General features: G+C 39.9%; 1 protein-coding gene across 5 annotated transcripts in view; it reads left to right on the forward strand.

The window, feature by feature from the left end:
* LINGO2 (leucine rich repeat and Ig domain containing 2) overlaps nucleotides 1-27,950 on the forward strand; it is a 1,050,275-nt gene that overhangs the window by 210,561 nt on the left and 811,764 nt on the right. For all 5 annotated transcript variants that reach the window (XM_016220501.2, XM_016220500.2, XM_016220503.2 and 2 more), the window contains one exon: nucleotides 14,377-14,474. The gene's annotated coding sequence lies outside the window, so the exon portion shown is untranslated. The remainder of the gene's footprint in view (nucleotides 1-14,376; nucleotides 14,475-27,950) is intronic.

The raw sequence follows: 27,950 nt of genomic DNA on the forward strand, positions 1-27,950 counted from the left end.
TAGAATTAAGATAAGATAAAGAGAATGGGCCGCATTAAGGATTGTTTAGAATGCCTGGCAGACAATTAAAATGCATTGATACAATGACAGGAATTCTTATAATGACATGTAAAGAAAAACACACAATTGTATGTAATGGATGGATAGATATGTGATAAACTAAATATAGTAAAATATTAATAATAAAATCTAGTTATTGGTCTATGGGTGCTTATTGTAAAAATTATTTATCTTTATGGTTGAAACTTTTTACAGTAAAATGTTTGAAAATTTGCCTGTACACAATAATTTTGGCTATGTATTAAGCACATATGAAAAACTGGAAGGAAATGGCCTGAATGGGTATTTGAGCTAAAATAAATCAATAAATAAATAGGTTAAACATATTTATTTTTCATGGTTTTTATAATGTAAGAACATTTAAAAAGTAAAAGCAAAAAGGTTTTAACTAAATTTGTTTCTGAAATGGGAAATTCTTGTTCAGAATACAGGAGAGTAAAGACCCGTATTACTTTTGATAAATTACTTGGTCTTAAATTTTCTCCACCTCAGTTTTTTTTTAGAAAAATGTGACTAAGGATACTACCAACTTGCTGAGGTTGTCATGAGGGTTGAATGTTTCAGTACAGGTGGTGTGCAGAAGACAGGGCTTAGTACCTGGTAAATATTCGCTAATATTTTTAGTAAAATGACATTTTAGAAAATAATTATTACCAAAGAGCTCCCCCCCCCCCCCGAAGTACCTAGTATTGTGTTTGTTTAGTAGGTGGTGCACTCTAATCCCTGGACCAAACAAGATGAACTTTCTTCTTTCTTTATTTCTTTCCCTTTTGATGAGCGGCAGTTTTTCCTTAAAGCTTGTTAAGTATTTCGAAGAGCTTGGGAGAGAGACTCAGAAGTGGCATCAAAGTTACGGTGGAGGGAGAGCAGCCCTCCCTCGCAGGAAGCCAGGAGTAGTATTAAGTTTCCACAGAGCACCTTTGATCCTGCTGGGTTAGAGAACAAGACAGGCTTCTGTAGCTGTTAGCCTATTAGCGCTCCCCGGGGAGAGAACCTGATCAGCAGCAGACACTCCATAGAGAAGCAAAGCACGGAGAACAGGGCCTCAGTTGAGGTTGGGCGGCTGCTGCTTGTGCTGGCAGTGATTTCTTCACCTTGAACGATGCTTGGAGCCTGTGTAAACTCAGCACACAGCTCTCTGCGCAATTGTTTATAGCTCCAACTTTCAGACTTTTCATTACAGAGGCTCCTCTTCTCTTTCTGGGCTACACTTACACCGAGATGATAAATGGCCCCACTGGGGTCAGAGGAGGGTCTAAGATTATAGATTGTGGTTTAAGTACACATCCTGTCTTTTCCTGAGCCTCCCCCCACAGAGGGTATGGATGATTCCTTTGATTCATTTCTTTTCAATAAACATGCAAAATATAATCATGGGCTGCCTTTTATGGATAGTTTACAGGTATCCCCTGGCTATGAAATCCTGAAACCAGATAAATGCCAAGTATAGAAATCACTATGCCAGGGCAAGTCTTCCCCTAAGGGTTTTTACTTGGCTGCAGGAGCTATATAGCCAGGACCTGTCTTCCAGGATGAGCAAATGAGGCAGGGAAGGACAGACCCCCATGAGATGGATGCTTGGTTCCCTTCTTGCCTCAGACCGACTCCTGCTGGGGATAATACCATTGTCAGGTTGCATTGCCGGCTAGAGAATTACACCTACTCCAGTTATACCCAACCTAACAGTGTCCAGTGGGCTTGTGCTATGGTACCATTTGCAACGTAAAAATGCTCCCTAGCCCAGAAATCTAAACGAGCATAATCTTTCTCCATCATTTTCTGATTTCTGCTTTCCTTAGAGACAGGTTTGCTGCTGCTTCTGTCTCTGTGTACCTGGAGATGAGTGATTTGACATACAGTGAATATTACATAAAGGTGTGTTGTGTGAATGAATAAATGAATGAATGAGGGCATTAGTAAGTCTGTTATAATAACATATTCTAGAAATAAAGGCTGTTTTGATAATTCAGCCATCATAATTTTACATATATATTTTTGGAATATTGTACTTAGAAATCATTTTATTATAACCTATTTATAAGTTATATCTAGCCATATATTTTTTGAAGTAACATTGTTTTCCAACTCTAAGTGTAACACATGCCCTTAGCAAAAAAAGGGGTAATATAAAAATATTTCAAAATGGCAATTGCCCATTTTTTTTCTATACCCACAAATGACCACAGTTAACATGTTGGCCCGCATGCGCACACACAGACACACACAATAATAATGTTTTCTAAGGATGACTGTGCCATGATACATTTTAACCAGCCCCCTACTGATGAACATTTAGGTTGTTTTAATTTTTTGATATCTTTTATAATTAAATGTACATGTTATTTGAGTCAGAGTTTACGTATATGTAGGATATATTCACTAAAGTAGAATTTCTGTGTACTTTTTATGCTCTGAAGAGAATATTTCTGTCACTTTGAGCCTGAGTATTTCGAAAGTCTTAATTCAGTTATGCTGAATATCTTAATACCAGCATTAAAGATTTAAAATTCAATTGTTGCAAACACACATTTTAGCCTTGAAAATATTTTAGGAGGAGCATTTCTTTTCTTATCTTTGAGCTGTACACTATATTTACCTACATGGTTATTGCCATCACATAATTGCTGCTTTTAGAGTTTGGCATATATTAAAAATCTGAGCTCTAACATCCAAAATGTCTTTTATGTTTCACTACATCTAGATGACATTTATACTCTCATCCAGGCTTTGAAATTGCCATAAAGCAATAGCCATTTACAAATAAATGGTCACAGAACTCTGTTGCTATTCAAATTTGAAAGAAGTGAACTAGTAGACTATTCACATATATATGTGTGATATATATATAGTCTACACATATATATATAGCCTACATATATATGCATAAAATGGCAAGATAAATAGAGTGTGCTTAATCTTGAGGTTTATTGTTCTGTGTGTGTGTGTGTGTGAGAGAGCGAGATGGGGAGAGGATGTGGGTGAGAGCGATGAGGGAGTTTCACCCCCTGAGAGAATGTAACTCCTTGTCTGTCTGTCCAGGCATCTGCGCCCTTGGTCCCCCTGCCCGGCGGCCTCTGCTCTCACTTCGCCCAGGCCGCCCGCTCTCTGCTGCTCGCAGTGTCCTGCCGTCTCTCCACAGCGCTTGAATGACTCTGGCGCTGTCTGGACCTCACCTCCCATCTCTGCGTTTTTACCTCCCCCCACTTCTTTCCCAGTTCGTTCATCCAGTTTACTGGCCTCAAGTGACAGTGAGGTACGATCGTTTAGCAGAAGGTGCTTTTCTTTTCTTCTCCGTGTCTCCCAAAGCTGGGACTGTTTCTGTGTTTCTCTGACAGTCCCATCCCTGTCCCCCAGTCCCATGGGTTTGTTTCTCGTTTCCATTGCAGTGATCTCCAAACCTAGGCCCCACACCGACTCTGCACACCTGGGGGCTGGGTGAGCCCCACGGGGGACTGAAGCCCGTGAGCTCGGAAGGAGGGTGATGGGCAGCTACAGGAGCAGTGGGGCTTGGGTGGGAAACATCAGGCCCCACACGGGCTTCTCCCGCATTGCTCCGAGCCTTGCTCCCGCACCAGTCCCCGCTCTTCCCCGCTGCTTGTTGGTAGCTCTGACCTCAGCCTCCCGCGCTTGGCTATTGCGAGCTGAGTCTCTGAGGTCTTGACACCGTCTTTGTATGAGTTTCCCCAGGCTTGCATTGAGTTGCCCCTGCCGGCCTGTCTCTCCTGTCCTCTCCCCTTTCTTCACCCCCCTTCTCCTCTCCTCTCTCATCTTCACAGTGGATCTCCCAGAAGTTTAACACCCCCCTCCCCCCAGGATTAAAGCTTAGGGACTGTAGTTAAAGCCCAGGGGCCTCATCTTGCGTTGGTAAGGGAGATGCTGGTAGTTGGAGGACTGTAGATCCTGTGAGTTCACTTTGGTCTTTTTACAAACATTTTCCTCACACAGGAGAGGCTTTCGGCTTTCTATAGAAAGTGTCTGTGCCTCTGTCTCTAGTATCTCAGGAAATCTGTCTGGGCCCCCCCTGCTGCCATCATTGTATCTCCCTTGCTCCATGTCTGAACTCATTTCTTGTCTTCTTGCCTGGATCTTTTGGATAGATGCTTTAATCATAATTCCAGTTGGGTTCTTTATTGCAGGGTCACCATTAAGCACTATCTAATTCTTCCTCAGCTCTCCACTATACTCACTGAGGCCAATCCCACCACAATCTTAGACACATCTGTAGCTCCCAGAACCTAACCCAGATCAGATGCAGATAGTTTTGTTGTGCCCAAGATAATTAGCAATGGAGTGGCATCATTACAAATTTAATCTCTGGAATCAGACAAATCTAATTCGATTACAAGATCTACCACTAAAAACAGCGGGACTCTGTAGCTACTCAGAGTCTGAGTTTTTCCATTGATAAAATGAGCGTGCTAACAGCACCGACCTTATAGGCTTATGATAGGCTTTAAAGTGTTACAAGTAAAAAAGAGTGCATTGCCTAGAACATAAAAAGTGCTTCAGAAATTATTATTATCATCTTCATCTCTATTCCAATTGGTGAGATTTGGTTCATAGCGGTAAGTGGAAATTCTAGGGCAAAATAATCTATAAATGCATTTTCAATAAATGTTAAAATCTGGGTAAATTTTGTTTTCCCAGATCTACCTCTTTTATGATGATTCTTTTTCTTTTCATATAAAGTGATTTAAACAGTCAAAACAAGAAAAAAATAATGTTTTGCGCCCTGAAAACAGAAGCCACTGTACTTTTGTACATCCAGAGTTTATGTGGGTGTTACTGGAGACCTCTAAATATGGATTGGTTACCGCCCCCTGGAAGTGTGGGGCCTCACTTGTGAAAGACAGACAGTAGTCAAGCAGGAATCGTAATGTTGAGGAGAAGCTAGGGAATGCTGTGCTCAAAGGAGGAACATATCCATAAAATAAAACATTACTTTCACTGCACTCTCTGCATTTTCATTCTGATTCTCTCCAAGGTAAAGCTCCCCAGCTCTGCCCCGTTTTACGCGCATAGCTTGTATGTCGCATTCGGCGTTGCACTGTTCGCGGGCGGGTGGCTAATTCCTGCGGTCCTCCTTTCCTTGCCTGGTATTTCCAAAGATAATTTCCTCTTGTGTTCATCGACCTAAAAATGAAGTGGTGGTAAGTGAAGAGTCCCTGCCAGGGAGTGCTTCACACACAGTGTTTCAGTGCGCTGTCCCCTGCATCCCCAATCTGAGTCGTAGCCCATTCTCCATGGCTCTCCAACCACCTGGCTCCGGAATATGCTTACTCCCCACACCCCGGATACAGAGGCAGCTCGAGCTATTTTAGGGGACGATTCCCTGTGCTGCCACTTAGTCCTGGTATATTAAACAGTTCCTCTGCCTAGGACAAAATTCTGGCGTCTAAGGGCTTTTAGAGAGCTCCAGGTTCAGCATTTCCCAAGCTGTAACGAAGTAATGCTACCGTCCCAAGAGATGGCAGTGCTCGCAAAGGGGGAGAAGAGCCTGTGGTCAAACAATTTAGTTACACGCTTAAAAAGTACGCTGTTGAATTCTCGTCACCTAACTGTTCAAGGGAGCTGTGGATCTAAAAACAGCAACAAAAAGCACGGGGTGTGTAGCACTGCATGACTTTCCTTAGCATCTTCTGGTGCACGCACTGCGAATAGTTTCGGAAATATCTCTGGGATTCCACCACTTTACAGTAAAGGGACAGTGGCTGGCAAGACAAAAGCCTGTCACATTACTTTTAAAAAATCAGGGTCCAGTTTGAAAGTATGTAAAACTCCCCAGCGTCAGCCAGGGCACAGGCACAGACAGCTTAGCTTCCTGTTTGCCATCGTAATAGCTGGCACTCGAAGCCCTTTCCTGCTCCCAGGGCGCTTTCGGCCCTCTCCACCAGGGTTACAAATGGCCTCACGTAGCCTGAGCTGTCCCCAGAGGTGGATGCCAAGTCCCCTTTTGTTTCCTTAATGGGGCATAGCAGCCCAGAGCTCCCATTTCCTTGTTGTTGATGAATCATCTTTACCACTTTCCCATGCACACCCCATGCAATGTGAATGCTAATAGTATCACACTGATAGTGACATCGTCATTCATTTAAAAAAATATGTCTTATGAATTTCAGAGAGGAAGGGAGAGGGAGAGAGAGCGATAGAAACATCAATGATGAGAGTCATTGATCGGCTGCCTCCTGCACGCCCCCGACTGGGGATCGAGCCCAAAACCCCGGGCATGTGCCCTGACCAGGGATCAAACTGCAATCTCCTGGATCCTAGGTCGATGCTCAACTGCTGAGCCATGCCGGCCAGGTGTCATTTCATTTTTTGACCTGTTTCTTTAGTTCACTTACAATGAACATAATGGCATTGTGTCTTTCCTTATATTTCACAATAATAGTGCATTTACACTCTTTAGGAATTAGCTGTTTTTCATTCAAAGTGCATCTTTACTGTGTGTTTGGGAATCTAGACATGCCTAATGTTTGGTAGAAAGGGCCAGTGGAAGTTCAGATTAGGATGAATGAATGCTTTCTCCATCTCAAATACAAGAAGTCGTTATGGTTAGAGGGAAATATATATTAAAGTCGATTTCTGTTTGTATGAGCTGAGTGTCTCCAGGATTTACTGACTTGAGTGTATAAGTGGCAATGTAAAAGCATCGACCATACATCTCCAGCCCCAAGACCCTCTTCACACTGCAGATGCAAAGGTGTGTCTTCTTCCAATGCAGAGCATCACTCACTACCTCCAACAACTGTCAGCGTGATGGTTCATTTTGTTCATTACAGTCCACATATCAGTGAAATCATATGGTATTTGCCTTTCTCTGCCTGACTTTTTTTACTTAACATAACACAAACAAAACAGAAACAGACTCATAGATATCAAGAACAAACTTAAGTGTTGCCAGAAGGAAAGGGGTTGAGGGGATGGGGTGAAAAAGGTGAAGGAATTAGGAAGTACAAACTGGTAGTTACAGAATAGGCATGGGCATGTAAAGTAGAGCCTAGGGGAAATAGTAATAATATTCTAATAACTATGTATGGTGCCAGGCGGGTGCTTGAATTATCAGAGGGATCACTTTGTAAATTATATAATTGTCTACCCACCATGCTGTACACTTGAAACTAATATGAAATAATACTGAATGTCAAAGAACCCACAAAACAGTTAGTGTGGCTTCCAGGTCATGGCAGAGGGAAGGGCAAAACCTTTCATACTACGCAGGCAAGCACACACCCACACATCCAGGTTAAACCAACCTATCAGGAGAGAAAGAAGAAAATCTTGTAGCCGCGACTATCTGGAAACTATGTCAAAGCGAAGATCTTTTTCTTCCCTTTCTTTGGCAGTCTAAGGAAATAGTGTACCCTCAATCTGTTCTCTCTGTGTGTGTCTCTGTCCCTCCCTCACCCCCTTCCTCTCTTCCTTCCCTTTCCTCTTCCTCCCTGAGCCCCTGATTGTGCCTTTCAGACTCTGTTTCATAATCCTTTTGTCTCCTACCCTTCACACTTCCCTCCTCTCAATAGGTTTATCTCCTCTATGTTTTTCCCCTCTGTCCCCTCTCCCATCTCTCAGCCTCTGTCTTCCTGCCTCTTTTGTCTCTTAGCTAACTCAGAATTCCTAACATTGGTTGGGCCGGAGTCATCCGAGCCCCAGGTATGGGATAAACACTTATTCTAACAAGCTAACAATCAATTACCAATGACCACCAGAATTTCAGTCAGGGGCAAGGCCATTTCCTTTGTTCCAGCTCCAGTTATTGTAATCTTAGGTCACACTCATTATAACTCCCCTTGGTGATGTCACTGAGAGAGGAGAGGGGTAGAGAATGGAGGCGGAGACCCTGGCCCAAAACAGGGCTTCTGTATTCAAATTCTTAGATGTAGTCTAACTCTTTAGTCACTATTGTTAGCTATTTGATAAGTAGCTCTCATAATTTAGGTTCTTGGAACATGGAGTTCCCAAGATACTTTTAGAAGATCGGCTGAGTGAAAACTACTTTTTAAAATTCAAACCAAGATCCTATTTGCTTTTCCACTGTATTGATAGTTGTACTGATAGTACAAAGTCATAGTTAAAACTGTTGGAGTTGTAACACAATTCAAGGTGGTTAATACCAAGCTGTTACCAGTAGTCATTGTATATTTTTACCACCATATTTGTAGTTAAAAATGTCTTTAATGAAGTAGTATAGGTTATTATTTTTATAACATCCTCTGAATAAACACCTTGTGTGATGAAATGTGAAGTATGTATAAAGAACTTTTGCTGCAAACTGAAGTGTGATGTCTCAAGAAAAGGGACTTCTGTGACTAGTTGAGTTGAATGCTGAACTAGTCACTTTTGTGTGTGAATATACTAAAAACTGCTAAATTGTACACTTTTATTAGGGTAGATTTTATGATATGTGAATTATATATCACATATTGAAAATAATGGCTTGATACAATAACCATTTATTTGTTCATGATTCTATAATTCGGGCTGGGCAGTTCTGCCTCTCTCACCTGGGGTCCTTCTGCAGCTGCTGTCATTTGGGGCTGACTAGGATTCAGTGATCAGATGGTCTCATTCTCATATCTGGCATCTGTAGCTGGTGCTCTGCTGAGCCACTCAGATTTCCCCAAGTGGCTTCACATCCTCATTTAGGCTAGATAGGCTTCCTTGCGTGGCACCGCATGGCAGAAATGGAGGCTGAAAGGCCCCTTGAGGCCTAATCTAGGGAGTCCCAGGCTACCACTTCCAGTACATTTAAAAATAATAATTTAAAAATATATATCTTTATTGATTTCGGAGAGAGAAGGGAGAGGGAGAGAAAGAGTTGAAACATCAATGATGAGAGAGTCATTGATTGGCTGCCTCCTGCACACCCCCGACTGGAGATCCAGCCTGCAGCCTGGGCATGTGCCCTGACCAGGAATGGAACTGCGATCTCCTGGATCCTAGATCAATGCTCAACTGCTGAGCCATGCCTGGCTGCGCAAAAATCATTTTTAATTTTTCAATTACAGTTGACATAAAATAATATATTAGTTTTTGGGTGTACAACACAGTGATTAGACATTATATAACTTATTAAGTGATCATCCTGATATCTCATGCCCATCTGACACCATACACAGTTATTAGAATATTATTGACAATATTCTCTATGCTGTACTTTACATCCCCATGACTATTCTGTAATAACCAATTTGTACTTCTTAATCCCTTCACCTTTTTCACCCAACCCCACAAACCCCTCCCTCCTGGCAACCATGAAAACTCTCTCTGTATCTATGAGTCTGTTTCTGTTCTGCTTGTTGCTTTATTTTGTGTTTTAGATTCAATTGTTGATAGATATGTGTTTATTGCCATTTTATTGTGCTTATTTTTTATCTTTTTATTCTTCTTAAAGAAGACCCTTGAACATTTCATGTAATACTGATATGGTGGTGATGAACTCCTTTAGCTTTTTCTTGTCTGGGAAGCTGTTTATCTATCCTTCAATTCTAAATGGTAGCTTTGCTGGGTAGAATAATTTTGGTTGTAGGTCCTTGCTTTTCATCACTTTGAATATTTCTTGGCACTCCCTTCCAGCCTGCAAAGTTGCTGTTGAGAAATCAGCTGACCATCTTATGGGAGCTTCCATGTAGGTGACTAATTGCTTTTCCCTTGTTGCTTTTAAGATTCTCTCTCTGTCTTTAACCTTTTGCATTTTTATGTGTCTTGGAGTGGGCCTCTTTGGGTTCATCTTGTTTAGGACTCTGCCTTTCCTGGACTTCTATGTCTATTTCCTTCACTAAGTTAGGGAATTTTTCTGTCATTATTTTTTCAAATAGGTTTTAACTTCTTGCTCTCTCTCTTCTACTTCCAGCACCCTCATGGTGTGAATGTTGGTAAGCTTGAAGTTGTCCCACAGGCTCCTTATATTATCCTCATTTTTTTGGATTGTTTTTCCTTTTGTTGTTCTAATTGGGTGTTTTCTGCCTCCTTATATTCCAAATCACTTTTTTGATTCTCAGCTTTATCTACAATACTGTTGATTCCCTGTAAATAATTCTTCATTTCAGTTAGTGTATCTTTCATTTCTGATTGCTTCTCAATTATGGTTTCCCTGTCCTTTTTTATGCTGTTGAAGTTCCTCTAAGTCCATCTACTCTTTCCCTAAGTTTATTGAGCACCCTTATAACCAGTGTTTTGAACTCTGCATCTAATAAATTGTGTATCCTCATTCTGCTTAGTCTTTTTCTGGAGTTTTGTTCTGTTCTTTAATTTGGGACATGTTTCTTTGTCTCTTCATTTTGGCAGCCTCCCTGCATTTGTTTCTATGTATTAGGTAGAGCTGCTACATCACCTGGGCTTGGTAAAGTGGTTTAATGTAGTAGGTGTCCTGTAGGCTCCAGTGGCTCAGCCTCCCCGTTCATCTGCGCTGGGCCCTCCAACCAGGCATGCACCATCCCTGGTGGGCTGTGTACACCCTCCTTTTGTAGTTGAACCTCAATTGCTGTTGGCATATCATTGGAGGGGTTTACCCCAAAGCCCATCGGCTGCAAGGACTGGCTGTGACCACCGTGGGGCATTACTTCAGCAGGGCTCTGGTGCCTACTGAGTTTGTCCCTTGAATGTTGTCATTTGTGGAATTGGTTGGGTGGTGCTTTGACATGATCTGAAGTTGTCCATTAGGTGTAGTCATTCTGGCTTCTCCTGGGAGATTCAGGCCAAACTCAGCCACCACCTATATTCTTCCTGGGCTACCCAGCATGAGCTACAAAGCAATCTGCTGATGGCTGCTACTTGTGCTGGGCTTGGAGGTCCCCAGGAGAGGCTATTGTGAGCCAATGCTTACTACTATGAGTGATGGGCCTGGGGACACTGAGCAAGAGGGATGGGGCACACCATGGCCAGATGCTGCTTATTTGAGTGATTTTAGGAAAGTCTGAAGCATGTGCCAAGACAAGCCATTAGTATGAAAATGCCATGGGAAACAGTTTGGGTGGGCCCTCAAGTTTGTGAGGTAAGGTCTCAGCGAATCACCAGAAATAGATGAACAGTGTGGTCCAGGTTGATTGAGACTCAGATATGGCACCTGTCTGCCAGTTCTGTAGGGTGAGGGATCAGAAAAGGAACCATGGCCTCTGCCAGCACTTCTGTCTGGAAGGAAGCTGCCTCTCTAGCTCTCTCCCTGATGCTGGACAATTCATTTGCTCCCGGTATGTTTTTGGTGCCTTTCTAGCTGCTTCCCAAGTGCTGGAGCTCAGAGGGAGTGAGTCTGAGTAAGTGTACAGGCCCTATAAGAGGAACTGCCTGGGACTCCAGAAGCCCTCTGTCTCACTCACCCACAGTCCTCACTGGTGTTTACAGCTAGTAGTTATGGGAATTTCTCTTCCTGGTGTGGGAAGCCTGGGCTGGGGGGCCTGGTGTGGGGCTGGGACCTCTCGCTTCTCAGGGTGAACCTCTGCAACTGAGATATACCCCCCCCAACTTTTATCCACCACTTGTGGGTGTGGGACCAGCCAATTCCACACTTCTGCCCCTCTTACCAGTCTCACTGTGGCTTTTTCTTTAATTCCCTAGTTGTAGAACTTCTGTTCAGCTAGATTTCAGGCAGTTCTGAATGATGGTTGTTCTGTAGTTTAGTTGCATTTTTTTGTTAATCACTTTTTCATGTAACACTGTTTTAATGTGGAAGCGTGACTGACAGTCCAAGTAGTTTTTGAGATTTAGGTATTTGGTGTATATTTCTACAAAATAAACACAATAACCTTGTCACATCAAGGAAAGTAACTATTTTGTATTTCTAGTTGTTGCCAGTTACCAAATTTGACCTTTACAGTGGAAATTAAAATTTTGAAAGTCTTTTGTATGCCACCGTAAGGTTGACAGCATTCCAATACTCAACAAAATTTCTGATGAGATTTATGGTGATATTAAATGTAATTTTTTGGTATTGTGTAATTAAATCTGTCAATAACTTGAATATGAGCATATTTGCTCCGTTGGGCTGGCGCTTTGACTATATTCACATTACAGTTCTATGGCTCACTGAATGTCTAAAATTTAGCCTCAACTTCATTTGTCCATCCATAAAATGGATCTAGTATAATTGCTTTCCAGAAAGTTTATGAATATTAAATGAAATAATACAGAGTGTCTCCAAAAATGTATATATTTTGAATAATTATATATTCCAATGAGTTAAATCTGAAAAGAAAGAAACATCAATTGACCTACCGGCTGTTAAAATGTGTATACATTTTTTGGGACACCCTGTAGGTAAAAAAATTAATACACTGTAGGACCTCAATAAATGTTACCACTCTTTTTATGAATATAAATAATTGTGTTAATCATACCTGTTTCATAGGATATATTGGAGAGTAGATAATAAATTAAATGGAAAGTATCTCAAAGAATGTTAGAGTCCTCTTTCCCCTCCTCTTTCCCTTTCTCTAGCATTCCCACATCCAATCTAAAAATAAAATCTACATTCTATAACAGAATCCTGTGAGGAAAACAGAAACTACATCTGTTGTTTAAATGAAGAAAATGTAATTTAAACGATGGGTTAAACAAGTGTTGGATAATTGGAATGGAGAAAGAGGCCTCTGATGCTAATCAGAGAGAGTGGGTGCAGGAAGCAGCTCCACCCTTAGTGCTTGGGGACCAAAGGAAGAATTAGGGTTACTAGGAGCTTGGAGAAGAACCCTATAGATCTGAGGACCACACGTCTTTGCGTGGTGCTGTGCAGCCAGTGTTGGTATCTCAGGAGCTCAGTGGAGAGGCCTTAGGGAGCTCAGACTCTCTATGAGTTGGTTCTAGAAGAGCTTGAGAAATCTGTAGACAGACTAATTTCTGCTAACAGAATAAAGGATGCTTGTGAAAACAACACTGCCAGCAAATAAATGTGAAGGAATAAGCTCCTTGCTCCCCGCATCCTGCCTCCCCCAAGCCAGCCTCTCTGCAGTGCCCCCATTTCAGAACCTAACAGGAAGTCAGCTGGCAAAAGAGAAATGTGTGCAGAAACCCAGCCCCAAAACCTCAGTGCCGATTATAGAAGCTGGGTTTGGGGCTATGAACCAATAGCTTAAAAACTGACAAAATTCTTACCTGGCCTCTACTGAGAGGCAAATGAGAGTGGTTTTCGTTTTTCAAAGAATGTACTTGAGGTGAAACTTATCAAGAGGACTTGAGATGTGAGTATTATTGGATGGACTCTGTGGACTGATTTTCATACCTAGTTTTTGGAGAGACTCACTTATGCCATCCAGCACAATTGTCATGACTATTTTTGCAAAAATAGAAATCCAGGAAGCCACCAGGAGAATGAAGCAATGGTATTTGTTCTGGAGTGACTAATTTAAAGGTGATCACTATGGCATGCCTCCTTAAGCTTGCTACTTTTCACACAATCAGGTTTGCAGTATTTTCATTAGTGAGGGTTGCATAACCAATGTTTTATTTATTTATTATTTTTTTATTTATTTTGAAGAGGACTCTGTTGTAATGAAACCAACATAGCTACTAGAGGAAGAGAACTGGGCTGTTGAATAAATGCGATTTCATTGTATTTTATGTGATTTCAGTGTACTTTCAGTAAATTTGACTTGTAAAGTAAATGTGTGTGTGCTTGTGAGAAAGAGCGAGAGAGAGAGAGAGAGAGAGAGAGAGAGAGAGAGAGAGAAAGTTTCCAAAAATTGCTACATTTTTGCAACAGAGCATAATACCTGGTAAATTTATGAATTCTGTTTGAAAAAGTTGTGAAGGCAAGAATATATATGTTATGTGTTTTTCATAATAAAGTTATTAAAGCAATAAATAAATATGTTTCAGTATCATAACATGGTTTCATTTTATGCATTAATCTTTTAGAATGACATCCACAGCATCTTAAATAGAGAAAAGTTATAATATTCAAATTATTTTTCTTTCTCTGTCACATTTGCTGTAACTTGACTGCTCGCATGCTTTTTCTCTTCATTTAAAGGCTACTACTAATATTTAGATCATTGATTAAATATAGTCAGTTTGACATAGAAGTTTTATACCCTAGTTATTGTTTTCTAATATCTATTTAAGAATACCCATTGATTTCCAACAGCAAATAAATGAAATTAATTATCTGAAAATGCAAGCAATAATGTCATCAGGGCTGGTACATTGTACATTGGATGGAGTTGGGGATCTTCAGCCTGGAAATGCATATGCAATTTTGTTTTCTTCAAAATCGGAGCAAAAGCAGCCAGATGGAACATGATGCGAGGAATTTGAGATAAGCACTATTGGAAGACGCTAAGTTTTTCCCCATGTTCACAGGCATTTTTGCTTTATTTCATTTAGGGAAATCCTTTGGAGATGTTTCCAAGATGTAGAACCCTTGTATGTGAAGTACACCAAATGAAGCTGGAGCATCCACATTGAAATTACTTCATGTTGTGGTAGGATAAAATGATTCTTAACACATTTGCCTTTGGGAAATGTGGTGTGTGTGTGTGTGTGCATGTAAATAAGAATTATGAAAGTTTGTAACCTAATATGTAATTTTGAGATTCAAAAACAACTCTTTTTCATGATTTTGTAATAATTATTTTATGGCTCCTTGAGAGAATTGGGCCACAACAGGGAATTCAAATTTGCTAAATATTAATGTCCTACTAGAGCATCTACATTATTTATATTAGTCAATAGATCAACACAACAGCTGGAGAAGGTAGGTATTGTCTTCACAGTACAGATGTTCAAAACGAAGTTCAGAGAAATTTAAACCTTGTCCAAGGTCATGAAGCTAGTAAGTTGCGCAGAAGGGATTAGACTCAATGCTCTACTATTTCTGTTGTCATGTGATAGGTGAGGAGCCAAAGAATTAACACAGGCGGAGGGCAAGACCCTCAAGTTTAAACTGACATTTAAAAAAGAGTCGTAATTGTGCTCCCTCAGATAGAAAACCAAAGTGAAGGAATGTTCTTTATATTTTCACTGCTCTTGAAAAGACAGAGAGTTCTGTAAGCCTTGACTAGTTACATAGATAATGGTGTTTCAAAGAAACCGAAAGTTATAGAAAAGCTGACATAAGAAATGTGTGCTATAATTTCCCCATTCACCTTTGCTTTAAAATGAAAATCTGTAGTAGGCTTCCTCTATGCAAGTTTGTGCCGTGGCTGATGGGATACTTTAATGGCAGTAGTGTCAGGCCTCCCTTTATGGCCAACTGGTATGCAGCTCAAGTAACTTGAGTCTCATTTCCCTTTTCTTTTACCTGTACCATGAGGCTGCTGCAAGATTCCACTGTAATAAGAGATAATGAATGGAAAGCACCTATAATTCTTTCTGGCACCTAGTAGATATTCAGTAAATAGAAGACATATCAAAGACCTTATGAAATAACAGCTATTATAATATAAGCCATTATTTGTTATATAGGTCTATCCATGAAATTTATAGTTAAAGAAATTTTAGGAGAAAGATTATATTCAACATTATGTAAGGTTATGTTTAAATGTATTTTACTTATGTAGAAGACGTTTGTTTGGGGGAATTGCAGATGGCTGATTGACACCTTTAGAAATTTCAGTACATTTTAGGGCATTAGTTTATAAATGGCAGAACATAGGCTCTTTTGTTCTAGAGACTCGGTGATAGTACTTGATATAGTTGATCTAGCTGTCCTGCCTGAACACTTTCTAACACATTTTTCCTAGTGATTGCAAGCCAAATACTCACTGTGTGCCCGTGAGTCACATTGGCTTGGGTTACTCAACAGTGACATCCTGGGAGTCTGTGGCGCATTCTCTCGTGGCCTTCATGCCACAGGGTCTTGCCTCTGTGTTGGCAATAATCAGCAATATTTCTGTGAGAGCAGGTACCATGCCTGCAGCTGAAGATTACATTTTAACTTTGTATGTTGTGAAAAGGGGAAAAAAGCCAACTTCCACTGTGCATTTCTGAGAAGCCTTCAGTCATCCTCCAGGTCCAATGTGTGGTTTGTTTCCTTTTTTTTTTTTGGTGGAGTAAAAGCCTGTAAGATTAATGAGTGCAATGAAGATATTAGGCTGGAAACCCCAACATAAATAGACAAAGCCTTCCCCAAGGCACTATGGGAAGGGACGCTAGGCCATTCTTTATTTAAGCTATTTTGAATTACTTCCCATTCTGAAAACACCTGCAAAATTGTCCATGTTCTTCCTATATACTGTATTACTTTTCAATTCAGGAGTTTTGCATTTGTACAGAAGATACTAAACAAAAAACTCCACATTTCCACTCTATATCCAGTGTTGGATTGAGTTAAAAAGTTATTGTTGTTTCTTAGCAATAGAATTGCAGTCATTCAGGGTCTTGTTTCTCTTTGCTTTTTCTCTGTAATAACCCTGTATTTGCTTCATGCCTTACTAACTCTAAGATAGTAAATTACTTAACTTCTTTAATCTCAGTAATCCCATCATAACATGAGGGTCATAACAGTTACATTGCAGACATTTAAGGATTACAAAGAATATATGTAAATCACCTGCTGCTTGGAACATTGCTAATGGTCTTTATGGTAGCTCTATATGTAGATCTGCTAGTAGGTATGATAATATGTGAATACCCCAAATATTCATCAAGAACTTCTTGGAGTCTTCCAGAATAAAGACAAAATTGTTTCAAAAGGTTGAGTGACTTATGACAGGGGGTCGTTATAGGAAGCCTCAACTTGGACATAAGTCCCTAAACCAGGGAAAATAACATTTTATTTTCTAATTACCAGGCCAAGGTAACTAGGTTTGTTCACATGACTCATATAGTAGTGTGCCTTTATCATGAGCTTTTTCATATTTGTATTGCTAGGCCAACTAATTCTGGAGCTTTAAAATGTTTATGAACCTGGTGAGCTTATAAAATATATATTCAACAGGATATTGTTCTCACTATCTTGCTTTTGTAGGATATATTGAGCTTGGGTCCTAAGCCCACATTTTATACGTAATTATTTAGAACAGGAACCATTCTGGTATACACCACTAACCGGGGCTTATTACTTGTTTCCTTGAAGGTTTAAGTTTTACACAATCTCATTCTGGAGCTTTATTATTACAGGCCAAATTGAACAACTTCATTCAGTATCTGTTAAGACAAATAACTAAGAAACAGATACTTTTCAATAATTTTTCAGTAGAGTTACTTTGCAAAGTTTTTGATTCTGTGGACATATAAGAAGTTAACAGAACAAATGAGTAGAAAGAAATAGATGCTGTCCCAATTAATAGCAACGGGAGTTCTGATTTGGTTCATGCTCCTTGGAAACCTAATAACCAGCTTCTTCCATATGCATTAGTTTATCAAATCTTCACTAGTTCTTTTCAGTAGTGAATAACCACATTCTACAGATTAATAAAAGTAGTTTTATAAAAGTTACTGGCTCACCAAGTTATGACGTTAGGAAATGGTAGGGCTAGGACTCAATCTTGGCACCGAGTTGGCATGCAACTGGTACAGCTGCTTCCTAATCCAAGGATAATTCAATTTCCCAGCCGTGAAAGGTTTTGTTTTATGGCAGCCAGTGGTATAAGCACATATGGGAACAATAGGCTTATGTTTGTTTTGCTTAAGCTCCTAAGGAGTTAATTCACCATCACCTGCTGAGTTAGCTTTTGAAAGGCGTCAGTGGATTAGGACGTTTTCATCTGCTTTGTAAAGCTACTCAAGACATTTTCTGAAAAAAGTGTCTCAAGTATCTTCTGCAAATTCTTGTTGTTTTTCACCAACGCGTGTGCTGATTTTCATCAGTTCTGCTGAGGGTTTGAATATCCTCTCTCAGTAAATCAACTGCCAGCGTTTCCCCCCAGCTCAATAGCTGGGCAAATGACCTTCTCTAGGAATATATGTATATTCAGTTTGTATCTAGGCTTGGCTGTCTACGTGTCTAATTTCTAGCCAGTGGAGACTGAGCTGCAATCATTTGTGCCGCTTCCAGGCCATGTCCTTAAGGGCTCCACGCACCTGCTTCTCCTCCGTCTAGTAACTGGGAAAGTGACTGTGGGCCGGGAGGTCCTGGTGAACCACCTTCTGTCACATAGACAAGGACAGCTGTGTGCAGGTCGCAGAGCAACTACATAGAAGAAGCCTGGCTTCCTGGCCTGATTTAGAGAGCAAACCAGTCCAGGGCTGATTCCTGCTGAACGTTAAGTAAAAGGTAAAAGCCATTGCCATTGAGCCATTAGACACGCAGAATACACACCCTGATGAATTAATGCGCCTTCCACAAATGTATTGCCCACGAATGCCCTGCAAGCTGAACCCCAAGAAGCCAATCTGAGCCTGAAAAGAAGCGCACGGCCCTTAAGTAAAGGGCACTGTGCTAGTGACCTGGCTACTGTGCGTCTAGACTTGGAAGCATCTCACCTTGCCCACCTCTTTTCACCCCATTCTGCTGACCATCGCCCCCTGGCCCTGCTTTCCTTCTAGCCCATCCCCTCCTGGAGCAGTATGTGCATTTGTTCCTTTTTTCAGCCCTTCTTGCTACGGCGTTTACCTTTCACACATTCACAGTATGAAGAAGGAAAATCTTAGGTAATAGGATTAATGAACCCAGAGGTGAGCTGCAGAGTACTGGCCCTGCTTAAAAATATTCAAAGTAAACTTTAAAAAAATATCAGGCTATCCAAATGAAATTTTTCTATAGTCCACGTTAAGTGGACATGTTAACTTCTGATCCCCAGATATCGATGTTCAGACCCACACAGCCGAAGCAATTTTCTTCATTGTTTCTTTCACTCAGTCCCTCGCCTCTTCTGTCCTCACTTGCATCCAGGTGAAAACCAAATTTTACTTTTTCACATTGATTATGTCCCTTTGAATCTTCATTTTAGAGCTTTTAAGTCTATAGCTAATTTCATAGTAGCCACAGAATGCCTTAGTGTCATGGATTCCGAGCTCTCCTAGCTCCGTAATCCAGCTAAGTTATTACTTAGCCGCGGTTCTGCTGCAGGGCATGTTTGCTACCCAACCACTGGTTTGACTACTATATCAACACCCTGGGGCCCAGCTTGACATCCCTTGGCTCTTTATTTTGCCCCTTAATAGCACAGTGTTTGCATCTTCTGACTGGCAGAGTGCATGCTTAATATGCTCCTTAAAATAGCTCATGGTTGGTTGACAAGGACAGTGGCAGGATTTTATTATTTTTTGTCACTCCCTTGATGCTGCCTCTATTTCTGAGCATAGTTGCTGGTGCTTTCAGCTTAATAGTCTACATGCAGAATTTCATTTAAATCCTCTGAGGCACTGAGGTAAGTGTCCTGACCACGCCACGCCTTAGGCACTGACTCAGCAAACATTTGCTGGGGCGGGGATTATCAATAAGCCCTCTAGTTGTTCACTCTCTAATAGGGAAGATCAGTGAAATACGGTTTTTAAAAAATCTTTTAAGTGTAATCGCTTGAAACTTAAGTTTTAAGGGCAAGGATCAGGGAGGAAAATTGCTGTTTTACTGGAGAGGGAAGAAGGGTCTAAGGTCAGGACATGTTTCAGGGAGGTTCTGCTGCGATTGAATGGGTGAAGCAGAGGAGGCCGACTCTGGCATGTTAAGTGACTGTTCCCATGATGCCATAGATAGTTCATGGCCGAGGAGTGGTGGGATTCACACAGGTACTTCTGATGTCGTCGCCAGGCCATCAGCAGTTCTTGCTGCAGAGCTCTTTAGTGTTTTACTCTTTCTGCAACCGAAGGCTCTTCACAGGTTTGTACTTCTCCCCACCCCCATCAGCATTCCACTTGCTTCTCAGTTTTAGTTACACTATAATTTAGTGGTGGAGATAATACCCAAATTCAGGCTTTTTCAAGGAAACACATGCAAATCTTGAGCTTCCATATGTACTCTTAGCTAAGAATGGTCCAAAGGAGATTCCGCTTGTGGCCTGTCCTTCGTGGGTGCCCCGCCTGCTCTTCCACAGTCCCTTCTCTTTCACTCTGCAAAACAAAGGCATGCTTCTCACTCTTGCCCTGACTTCCCCTGGTTTGCCACCAGTGATCATCAGCCAAGGGGAGATTCAAGAATACAGTGTAGCTCCCAGAGGGACAGACAGGTCCAGGAGGGCAGATCTAAGGAGCTTAGGGAAGAAATAAAGTGGGAACACCGTATTTCACTCAGGTGGCAAGCTTATGGCAATGCCACTGTCTTAAAATACCTGTTGTCTGCCACTTGACCAGCGTTCTGTTCACCCACCCCTACCTTCTTTCCGACACCCTCTTGAAGATGGAAACTTCAAAAAACTATATACCCAAGGTTTTAAGGACTGTATATTTATAGCATATAATAAACCAGAAATTATATGATACAGAGCTATGCAAATGCATGGTAAATTTGTGTTTGGTGCCAACTTTGGAAAAGGTGTGGGAGGTGAGAGTATGCATACAGTGTATATATATATGTAGTGTGTGTTCAAAATTATTTCAAAGAAAAGTACATTTGAAGACTTCCAACTAAGTTTGGTTGTTTTTTTAGGAAGCTGCTCAGGGAGGGTAGGAGGAGACTTATCCCCAAGTCTACATCATTCCCCAGGCTCCCTACCTCCAAGCATTTTAAGGCTTATTCATGCCATTACTGGAAATTTGCCTTTTGGATAACTCAGGCATGAGTGTCAACCCTTTGAAAATAAATATCACCCAAGTATGTTGCAATGCTAATATTCTCTAGTTAATTTTACCACCATATTTTTACTGAGTAAATTAATAGCTTATATATAGGCCATTAGATTTTAGAAGTTAAAAAAATTGATGCATATAAGGGGTTTCAGGACTTATGTATTAAATGAGTGAATAAATGAAAGATTTATCCTAATGTAAGAAGGAAAATGATGAGTTTTAGATCTTTCATGAGACTGTGAGTGCAATTATACTATTATCTGTATAAGTATTTGTCTAGTTTTGAAGGTTTATTTCTGATTCGGGAGCTTGCTGTATCTTGCCTGAGCTTATCACAGTAATTTAATTGCACAGTATCACGACCATGTAAGTGCCAAGGAGGCACTCAGGGTGTTGTCATTATATGTTGCTCCCAGCTGTATCACTGGATCATTGAGAATGGAGTTAGAGTGAAGCTTTTTTCTTCTCAGTTTGAGGAGTGACAGAAAGATTGTGATTGCTGCATAGTTAAATCTGAATATCTTGATGCTGCTAATAAACACCCTGCTGTCTTAGAATTCAAAGAAGTGTGGGGCTTCTTGCCCTTTTCTGGCGCTGGTCAAGTCCCTGAGCTTTGAGGTAGCCTTTGAGCAAATGACTAGCTTGCAAACTTTGCCACTTTATATACCATATTAAACTTCATTACTGAATCACCTTATTTTCCTTTAACTGTATTTTTTTCTTTTTCCCCTTTTTAATCTCTCTTTCTATGTAGATCGTTGGGGGGATAAAGAGTGGTGGTGATTTGGGGTGGAGAGTGTTCCTTTTAAGATGCATTAGTCAATTTTCTTCTTTTCAGGAGCGTTTAAAGCAGAAAGTGCATAAATAAAATTAATTGCATAACTATCTAGACACCTGTCAAAATCTTGACATGCTCAGTCCCTATAATTGGCATTATATATTCAAAGTAAGTTTTGCAAACAGCGGGAGCACAGCTGCGTGAGAGCTGCCTGTTAAATAGAGGCAATCTTTGGTGATGGGAGGTCTGTCAGCAATTCTTCATAGTCATCGCAGCCACTAGGCAGAGTCTCACAGACCTGCCTTCCCCATTCCTGTTTCTTACATACACACATACAAAGGTTTAGGGCCTGTTTTGTGATTTCATTAGCCACTACAATCTTGTTAAATGTCTTGACGTATAACCAAAATAGCAGTTAGTTGAGATAATACTAGTTTTAATAATTGAAAAAAAGATGTGTATAGTTTAAGCACAATAGAATTTTATTTCTTAGTCTTTTAGAGTCAAAAATTAGATGACTGGTACATGATCAACTCTTATTCAGGTAGTGTTTCAAAGATTTGGTCTCCTCTTACCTCCTTTCTTGCTGTTTTCAAAGTGTGACTTTTAAGATCACCCTCAATAGTTTCATGCAGGGAAAAGACCCAAGGAAAACCTGTGGGGCTTTCTGGGGGCCAGGCTCAGAGCGATATTCCCCACTTTCACTCACATCCCATTGGCCAGAACTCAGCAATGCAATGGGAGCTGGAAAGATTGCCCACCTCTGTCCAGAGAGAAAAAATAGTTTCAGCAAATTGATAACCAGCTACATGTAAGATTTTGAACTACAGCCATCAATAATTATATAGAGGGAGAAAACATGACCAAAAATAGAGGCAGACAGGAGGCAATAGAGAAATTGTAAAATGTAGCATAGCACTTCCTAAATGAGTTTTATAATTATATTGATCTTAATGCAGAGTGAAAGATGTTGATTAGTTTTGCAACCACTGACAAATTAAACAGTCACAAACAATGCTGTGCCCCACTAGAGCTTAATTCTTACAAAGACTGAAAGAGAAGTTGGTCCATTTGTTCTGCTTTTTAATCTAGACTGGGTTGTAGAAAACAATAGGTGTTAATAAAGGCAAACACCAGCTTTTAGCTCAGAAAGAATTCAGGAGGGTGGGGATAGTCATTCATTCATTTATCCCACACACATTTATTAAGTACCTTCTATATACCCAATATGATACTTAGGCTTGAAGACAAGGTAACTTAATGGGATAGAGCCTCTGCTCACAGGACCTCACATGTGAGTAGGAGAAGCAAGCCTATAAAGTAATAACTAATTATATTATCATAGTTACAATTCTATGAAAGCACAGTTGGATTAGTAATTACCTCTGCCTAGAGATATCAGGGAAGACTATGTAGAGGAGAGGCCATTTAAGCTGGGGCTAGAAGCATGTTTTTTCAGGCAGAGGAGAGACTTTTAGGGAGCATTAAACTCATGGTCAAATATATGAAAAAAGCCTGGCAGCCCAGGGATATGAAACACCATGGGTAAGCAGAAATAGGAAGCTCTTTTGTATGTTGAAAAATAGTGGCTTTATAATAGGATATAGGGGTCTGGGGAAGTCAGCTCATGAGCAATGATTTCAATTTTAAGGGTGAACGGAATGATAGGTCTTTAAGTGAGGTCCTAGCAGAGCAAAGAGTGAGTGATCCCCCTGAATGTCACTTCCTCACTGTCAGCACCTCCAGGTCTTCAACAGCTTTCTAAACGCAGGCCACAAGGCACTGCCCCAGCCCCCCGCCATGGAACTGTAAAAGGGACACAGCCACACACATAGAATTTGCTGCAGTGAAGTAAGTGGCAGGGAAGTAATGAAAAAAGCTAAGTGTGGTTTTTATTTATATTTATAATATTATAATAGCTTCAGGAGAAGCAAAGTTTATTGACTTTAAATCTGAGTTGCCCTCACGCAAATATGACAGAGCACAGAACTGCGCTATTGAGCAGTCCCTACTTCATGGGTCAGTTACTGCTTAAGATCGCCTGTTTCTTAGCAGTGGATATTCCAGGATAACAGGATGCAAAAGTCATGGGGATGGGAGATAACATATTGTGTCATAGTGTATAGTATATAATATTTATAGTAAAGTGTGAGAGGAGATAATGAATTGAAAAGGAATAATTAACCAAAAAGCAACCAGAACTTAAAGGTTTGGAACATTCTCAAGCTATCCACATTGCAAAAAATGAGGAAGCGTGTTTTGGAGAAAACATGGAAGGAGTGGCTGGGTGATCTGTCTATGAAGACATGATCCATGGATTACTCAGCCATTGCAGCACAAATTGGGCATCGAGATGGGATTATATGAGCATAGACCCAGACTGCCAGTTTGAATTAAAGGAGACAGAAACTGGATGAAATAAAGGAAGGTTTTGGACTTCTAGGATCCTACAGGACAAGAGCTATGCACTATCTGACTGTGAACATGCCTATCCTTCAAGAAAATGGAAGAATGACCCTGAGGACAATTCAGAGATCAGCCCAGGGCCAGAGGCAAGGCTGCCAACCATGGCCAAAGGAGTAGGGCCTCTACCAAGGGCCTCTGTCTCAGTGGGATCAGAAGATGGGGCTGCTACCCAGAGGAACATGGAAGGCAGAACATAAAGCCACGGATGATTCTTCTCAAGCCTTGAGATCTAATGGAATTTGCCTCACTAGGTTTTAGACTTTCTTGGGACCCCTCAACTCTTTCTTCTTTTTGATGTCTCCCTTTTAGAATATTAAATGTCTATGTTATGTCTGTTCCACCACTATATTGTGGAAGCACATGTCTGGTTTCATAGGATCACAGCTGGTTTAGGTTGAATCGTGCCTAGAGCCTCACCCATACCTGAGTTAGATGATATTTAGATGAGATTGGACTTTGATTTCATGAGTAGATGAGTTGAGATTTAGGAGGTCTATAGAGATGGGGTGAATGTATTTTATATGACAAAGGATATGGATTTTGGGGGACAGAAGGCAGAATGTTGTGGACTGAACATCTCCCTGCCAAATCTGTTAGTTGAGGCCCTAACCGTCAATGTAACTGTTTACAGATAGACTCTTTTAGGAGGTAATTAAGGTTAATTGAGGTCATAAGGAAAGGGTCGTAACCCCATAGGACTGGCGTTCTTAAAAAGGAAGAGACACCGGGAGTGTATACCCACCAAGGTGAGGCTATGTGAGGACGCAGCGAGAAGGCACTGGCCTGCAAACTAGGAAGACATCTCTCATCAGAAACCAAATCTGTCAGAATCGTGATCTTGGACTTCTCGCCTCCAGAACTATGAGGAAATAAATTTCTGTTGTTTAAGCCATCCAATCTGTGGTATTTTTTTTTTGACAGCTTTAGAAAACTAATAAAATGTGATCAAATGTGACTGACCAGTTATGTGATGATAATCATCATAATAATATTTACCGTATGCCAGGTGATATCAAGCCCCACATATACATGATCTCATTAATGCCTTAAAAACCCTCGGTGGTAGTTGTTATGCTCACTCTTTGCAGACTAAGAAATCAAGTCAAACAGGAAAATCATCATATCTCCAAGCAGTGGAGGAATCATTATTATTCCACTGCAGTCGGGTTTCATGTGACCATCTGCAAAGAGCTTAATTTCTCTGAGTTCCAGTTTCACTCTTCATTAACTGATGATGATATGTGTGTTGCCCTCTTTAGAGGGTTATTTGCACGGTTTAAATAAAATGACTTAAGCAGATCCATTGTGTGAACATCTTTGTTAGCATCACTTATTTGGGTGACCTTCTATTCCCACTCAAATCACTGACTTTTCACAAGACTTTTCTCAAGATCACAATACCATTGTCAAAGTACCTTCCTTTAGAATTCTCATATGTAGGCTTTTGTTCTGACTACTGACTTGTCATTAGTAAAAGAATTGGAGCATAATGCTGTCTTTAATAGCATTCTTCTTTTGAGATGGTGGGAGAAGATTGGTTTCCTAATGATTCCATTAATTTACACCTGAAGGATATTAATAGAAATATTCTGAAAACTATTTTGCATTGAATATTTAATGGAACTGAACCCTGAAAGAAATTTATAGGTTTTAATATTAATCTTATTTGTGAATTCCATGGTGTTTTCTCTCCATTTCTATCTTTGAAGAATAAAATATTTATTTGTCTAATATGATTCTATTTTTTACGTTTTAATTAACGACTAGAACTTAGCACTATTTTTGTTGTTTTCCTAACAGAGTCTAGCTGTCTCTCTTTTCCTATATAACAATAGCTTGTTGTTTTTGTTTTTATTTTTATTTTTGGTACTTTAGGTAATTTCAGTAGAAGGTTTTCAATTTCTGGCAAACAACTGAATTTTAAAGTAATCAGATGAGCTTAACAATAAGAAATAACTTTCAAAGATGTTAAAAAAAAAAGTAGATTAAAAAAATTGTACTTAACCCCTTTGTGACTCCAGAACATATATTCATGAGGCAACTTGGCTTAGACACAGCAGCTAATTGATTTTTACCAAATAAATGTGAAGAGATTCCTTACTATGTGTATTTTGACCCCCATCATTGTGCTGTGAAAATATTAAGAATTTAGGTACTGTATTCCTATTTTTTTATGCAAATATAAAAAAGAGTTTTGTGTGTATTCATCAAGGTTTATCATAGTGCATTATTTAACTTTTATGTTGCTTCTTCACTATTGTCTTGATCTAAATCTTTTTCTATATCTTAACTATGGGAGAGCCAGAAAAAAGAGTAAGAAAAAATAGGTCAGATAACTGAGTACTGCACCAAGAGCCCCCTTTAGGTCAGAATGGTTTGACAGTTCCATGTTTGAGATCACTAATAAGGATTTAAAAAAAGGTTGTATGCTCTTATCTCATTTATATGTCCTCATAAAGCCATTGGGACATTTGAAAAATTAAAGTCCTTAATCATATATAATGTGTTAATTCCTTCCTTAATATCAATGGCTGAAAATATCTTCCAGGAATTTGTAGGCCACAAACATATATATGTATTCTTTTGTATTCTTTTGTATTTAATCTTTAAAAAAAGTATTTTTAAAACAAAAACTAAAGACCAATATTGATGAGTCTTTAGATGAGTCTTGGGTTTTTGACACAGTTTCTTTTAAAGAAAGATAAGTATAAAGCGATGGTATAATCCTTCAGCAAAATAAAAACCAGTATCAAACTTCAGATCTCAGAAAACAGGGAACATTCCACTTTAAATGGACAGCGTTGTTATCGTGATGGATTGATTCAGTAGACAATAGCTCCATTACCAAGGCAATCTGAATTAATCTGAAATTGAATCACCCCCTGCACAAACATTGGGGAAATTGAAGCAATTTTAGATTAAGGCATATAAATATCAGGCTGTAAACTTTAAATTGAATTCAAAATAAATTGGACTCTTTATTGTCTTTTACTGTTTTACCTTTTTATGCCTTTGTTGCAAAGAGCAAAGTTACAGGAGGTTTTTTAAAATAGAAGTGTATACCGGAATACCAAATATCATATCTGGAATAAAAGATAATCTGAATTTTGTAGCAATTGAAATTATTTTCCTTTCCTTTAAAACAGAAAGTGTCAAATTTTTTTCATACTCAGCATAAAGTTGTTTACAGCTTGTGACAAAATGGAAAAGACATAAGTCCTTGACATCAAAGTTTAGTCAACCTGTCAGTCAAAATCAATTAAAGAAAATGCACAAAAGTAGGCATTTATCTGATGGACTCTCCTAGCTCACATTATTAGTCATTTAAAGGCTCTTTCTGGAAGACTCATTAGCTTGTCTATTTGCAAATGACTGCCACTATCTGGGCTTGCTGCCTCTAGGTTGTATTTTGCTGAAAGATCGTGTTCTCTTGAAAGACAGCTATGTTGATCAGCATAAAGCAATGTAATAGAAGTTGACAGTCATGTGCGGGCCAAAAATGATACAGAAAGAAATGAGTTTCAAATAGCTAAATGTATTTTTCTCCCCATATCTTCACATTGGCCAGAAAAAACTGTTACACTTCTGTCAATCCATTTCTTTCCTTCTGCCCTAAATATTTCTACATCCCCATGAAATCTTTGGTTCCTGCCTGGTAGACCTACTCTGTAACTCCCGTCAGATTTCTGTACATGTAGCGCACACATGCTGTCTTCTTCTGCTATTATTTTCACTAATGCCTGAAAGCAGAACAAATAAATTCATTAACGACAAGAAATATGTTTAGAAACAGCTACTGATGAGTTAGTCAAGAGTTCTTATGTAGCTGGTGGATGAGGGGGATAGAGATTCGGGTTTAAAGAGAGTCTTTGAAACCTTGCAAAAGTGTTGGGGCTTAAACTGAGGACTTTGGGGAACCCAATGAAGCCGGGGAATGCCATGATGAGATTATATTTTAGGAAGATCCTTCTGGCAGGAATATGGATAATATATTGGAAATAAATAACTAAAGGCAAATAGAATGTGTAGCAGAAAGTTCTGTTATACA

The sequence above is a fragment of the Miniopterus natalensis genome, chromosome 12 (genome assembly GCF_054644295.1).
Source record: "Miniopterus natalensis isolate mMinNat1 chromosome 12, mMinNat1.hap1, whole genome shotgun sequence".
Taxonomy (NCBI): domain Eukaryota; kingdom Metazoa; phylum Chordata; class Mammalia; order Chiroptera; family Miniopteridae; genus Miniopterus; species Miniopterus natalensis.